This window comes from Lissotriton vulgaris, unplaced genomic scaffold (genome assembly GCF_964263255.1).
Source record: "Lissotriton vulgaris unplaced genomic scaffold, aLisVul1.2 SCAFFOLD_1883, whole genome shotgun sequence".
Classification (NCBI taxonomy): Eukaryota; Metazoa; Chordata; class Amphibia; order Caudata; family Salamandridae; genus Lissotriton; species Lissotriton vulgaris.
Window position 1 is genome coordinate 152,484 of NW_028249501.1, and position 5,154 is coordinate 157,637.

Below are 5,154 nucleotides of genomic sequence, written 5' to 3' on the forward strand. Positions count from 1 at the left end.
AGATCTAGGCTTATTTCGTCATGAGTTGTGGAGTACGCATGCTAGCTTTACATGAACAGTGACAGTCTCTAGTGAAGTTTACACTACTGCACTCTAATTGCTGTGTCACCATAGCTTGGAAACATGTCCAGCAAGGGTCAGTATGCTGTGATATGTATGCAAGGACAACTTCACTCATTGAAATATGTGTATTTCCATTGGCATCCAGTGTTAGTTGTGGTAATTTTTGATTTTCTGTATGCCAAAGTGCATGGTGATACTCTGGGATGGGGTGTTGTGGGTATAGGAAGTGGTGGCGCCTAGCTGTTTTTGCGTATAAGTGGGTGGAGTTCTGCTTCGTGCGCTGCAAAAGGTAGGGGAAACACCCTAAGACCGCTAAATGTGTGGAGGGAGGAATCCTTCACAAAACTGTTAACAAAAAATCCTATGCACACGCTTATGATTAGTCAAGGAGAGTTCATCAAGTGTTTCAAATATGAATGTCAATAAAGTTCCATGAGTAGGTTTCTTGTTGTTCTATATTTATTTGAGAAAAGCACCAAGAGCACCCAGCCAACACGTGTTTCATCAAGAGGGAATATCCCTCGACTTCTTCAGGGATGTCCTTCTGTAGTGTAGTTCCTATATCCCTAATAGGCTCTGCACATTGGAATAATATACACTATAGTTTTGACATAGGATGAGGTCAGTATGTCTCTATCAAGTAAATTAAACATAATTACTTGTGGGTGCCAGGTAACTCAGAGGTCACTTGAAACTTTCTCGAATGAACAAGAAGGGATTCGTTTCTGACAAGCGCATAAACATGACAACTTTGTTTCCCTTAGAGTTGGAACAATATCTTCAGAGTCGTGGAAACAATAGATAACCATTTCACTCAGTCAATCGTGCATGCTTTGCTTCTACAGAGTTGCACAGAAAGAGATAGATGGGGCTTTTCAATAAAAGGGTTTATGGAACAGTCTTATTTCTCATGCAAGAGATATGAAGTGCTATAATCCTAAGACAATGCAAAGTATAATGCGTACAGCGTAAACAGTAATATAAAATAATACTGTGATAGCATGGTCTGTAGCTATGACATATATAAAAAGACATGCATAAACAACACAGACTGAAATACTCAACTCAACTGGTGCTTCTACCCCAGTGTACCTAACCTAAATCTAGTACGAGGGAAGAAGTAGGTGCTGTTTTAGCTATAGTTTAGTTTAGTTGTGCCAAGACTCTGCCAAATGTTTTTCTAGGTTCTAATCAGCTCCATACCTTAGAATGAGAGAGGTTGGTGTCTCTTTCCCGGGATTCGATCTCTAACCCCGCAAGGGGAGTCAGAAAAACTGGAGCTGGATTCTTAGCGAGGAGGATGACAGCGTCTGGTCAGTGCGTCAGTTGGGGAGTTGACTTCCTTCGGGGCTTGCTGTGGCAAGCTGTGTCGTGCAAGTAGATAGCCAAACCGCACCGAACCGTGCCTTGCCATAGCAAGTGAAGGTATATTTATACCTTGAAGGTGTTTAGGAATGCTTGTTTTGACGTACAAGTCGGGCATATGAACATCATGAATGAACCCCTAAGGAATAGATGTTTGTGTATAATAAATGAGTTCATGGAGAAATAAATATCCAGGCAAGGGGAAGTTGTAGTGAGACTCAATGGAGGCAAAGCTTGTTAGTCCAATTGGAGTTTATTCTGCTCAGGAGAAACACAGCGACAAGAGGCAGAAACAGCAATGAACTGCCAAACACCCAACATTCTAGTATAGAGCATGGAACTTACAGTGAGACCAAGTTCTACCTACAGGTGCCTAAGAGGCACAACACAGAGAATACTACATTATCCTCTTTTCTATAAAATGAAAGATAAAACGAACAAGGAGAAGGAGAAAAGAAAAGAAAGAAACATAGGTAAGAAAAGAAAGAACAATAGGTAAGAAAAGAAAGAACATTTGTAGAAGCAAAAGAGTAACCATGCGGCATAGAATTAATAGTGGCAAAAGAGTTACCTGAACCTGGCAGGAATCCTACAGACTCTAAGACTCCTGCGAAGCTCTGGCACAAAAGTTACATCATTATTACTTCCATTCCCGTTATTGGAAACAGAACTAGAACTACCGCCATTAGAACCAGAACCTGAACAAAGTGAAGAGTTATTGGAGATAATATCATCTCTACCGACCTTAACAACTTTACAAACATTCCACCAATTCTTGTTACACACCCGCACTGCATTTCTGCAAACCTTATCAACCACTAAAGGCTCTGAAAATTTGCTCCTTCCCTTGGTGACATGAACAGGATTTTTGATGCGAATAACATCACCAACACAAATATCATGAGGAACAGATTTTTTCCTCTCATCAAAATAATTCTTTTGTCTTTTCTGAGCTGCAGTAACATTGTCCCTCACAAAACCATCTATGCCATCCATCACATTCATCTTCACCCATTTAGACATCCAACCTGGACAGATTTTCGTAGAAGGTTTCCTTCCCCTTAAAAGCTCAAAAGGTGAAATTCCAGTAGAGGAATGTGCAGTAGTACGGTAAAACCACAACATGGAACGCACAGCATTCTCAACAACACACTTGCTGGCAATGGCCCACTGCACACAGTTATTGAGCACACGATTCATCCTTTCAACAAGGCCATTGGCCTGTGGGTGATAAAACGAGCTCTTCTTATGAGTGACACCACCCTGTTTAAGAAAACATTCAAACTCTGAACTGACGAACTGCACACCATTGTCAGTCATGACAACTGAAGGAAAACCCTCCCTCAAGAAAATGTCTTTCAAAAATAAAATGATGTTTGAAGAAGAAGGCTCGCTGATAAAACGAATCTCCGGCCATTTGGAGTAGTAATCAATGGCAACGATAGCAAAACGAGAAGAGGGGGGTAGAAGATAGAAAGGGCCAACTAAATCAACACCAATCCTCTCCCACACCCTCTCCGGAAATTCAATAGGTTCCAAGGGGGGAGTCCTTACCTTGTGACTTTTGTCGGAAGACTTGCAAATAACACAATTATCAGTCAAGGCATCAACACAAACATCCATTTGTGGCCACCAAAACACATCCCTCAACCTTCGTTTCGTGAAAGTTTTCCCTAAGTGCCCTTCATGTGCACCATCAACAAGACGTTTCCTCAGACTCACAGGAGGAACAAGCCTTCCACAGCGCAAAAGAATTCCATCCTCCACAGTGAGCTCTTCAGCAACCTTAACAAAAGTTTGGAAATGTCCAGAGACATTTTTTTCTCTGGGCCAACCAGATTTCACGTAATTAACAACTTGAACAAGGACTTCATCCGTTTTCAACTCCTCTTTCCACTCACCCTCATTAATTGCACACATACCTTCAAGATCCAAAGCAGCAACAAAACAATCCTCAAGGTCATCTTCCTTTTCAAGGTCACAATCATTCCCTGTTATAGGAAAACGTGAGAAATAATCTGCCCTGGCATTTTTAGAACCAGGCAGATAAACGATGTTGAAGTCATACTGCAGTAACTTTGTGGACAACCTGGCAATCCTAGGAGTATGCTCTTTAATCTTCTCCCCAGACAAAATTGAGACCAAGGGATTATGATCCGTACGGATCACAAAATGACTACCCCATAGAAAAGGGTTGAACTTCCTGACCGCCCACCAGCAAGCCAAAATCTCCTTCTCAATAACAGAGAAATTAACCTCAGCACCACGCAACACTCTTGAAGCATAAGCTATGGTATTGTCAGTTTGCCCATTCTTCTGAGTGAGCACAGCCCCAAGGCCAAACCCACTCGCGTCCACAGTCACAACACATTCTTTGTTGGGATCAAAAGGTTTGAGCACACTATCACCTACCAACTGTAGTTTGATCCATTGGAAAACCTCCTGACAGTTCTTATCCCAATTAAAAGGCACATTCTTCTTAAGCATGTTGGTAAGAGGATGAACTTTAGATGCATAATCTTTGATAAATCTGGAGTAAAACTCACTGAGCCCAATGAAAGACTTCAAACCAGATTTATCGACAGGAGGCGAAGCATCCACAATGGCTTTTACCAAACCAGGTCGTGGTTCCACCCCATCATGTGAGACCACATGTCCCAGAAATTCCATCTTTTCCTTTAGGAAGACACATTTTTCACTCTTGAGTACAACACCTTTATCCTGCATAATTTCCAAAACTTGATTCAAAGAACAATCATGATCCTCTTTGTTTCCTCCAAAAATCAAAACATCATCCTGGAAGACAATTACCCCAGGAGTATCCTTAAACATTTGACTCATTAGCCTTTGGAAAACCGCTGGCGCGGATGCAAGACCGAACGGCATCCTGCAGTATTGAAAACTCCCAAAAGGAGAGACAAATGCAGTCAAATGTCTAGAGGATTGACTCAAAACCACCTGGTGGTAAGCGGACGCTAAATCCAACTTAGTGAACCACCTTGCACCTCTAGTAAGAGACAACAAATCCGTAATCTTTGGCAAGGGGTGAGAGTCAATCCAGATGTTTTCATTGAGACTGCGCAAGTCCACACAGACGCGCAAATCACCATTCCTTTTCCTGGCGACAACAAGAGGAGATAACCACAAGGACGACTCTATAGGTTCTATCACCCCTTTCTTGCACAACCCAATCAACTCCTTTTCCAAACCATCCCTTACGCTGAAAGGCACACTCCTGACCTTATGCTTAACAGGGATGGCCCCATCTTTCACTCTTATCTCGTGGTTGAAACCTTTAATCATTCCAAGACTGTTCCCAAAGACAGAGGGAAACTTGAGAATAAGCTTCTCAATGTATTCATTAGACTCTACAACTGCTAACTTTTCATTATAATCACAGGATTCATCAATACTAATCTGTTCTTTAGTACCGGGTCTAAGGGTCATTTTGAACAACCCCTGGTGAAACCACCCCAAAATGTTCAACCCTTTTATGGACACATATATTTTTCCAAAAATGTTCCTTCCTCTGAACTGAATGATATCCTCAAAAAAACCAAGAAGAACTATTCTGCGTCCCTCATAGGAAACAGGAGCTCTATCCGGTGGCTGGAGCTTCCTTTCAGGCCAAGTTTCATCAAACAGTTCTTGGGTGATCATTGTTACTTTAGCACCAGAGTCTACTAATAAAGAAACAACTTTGTCACCAACGCCGAAGTCTTCATA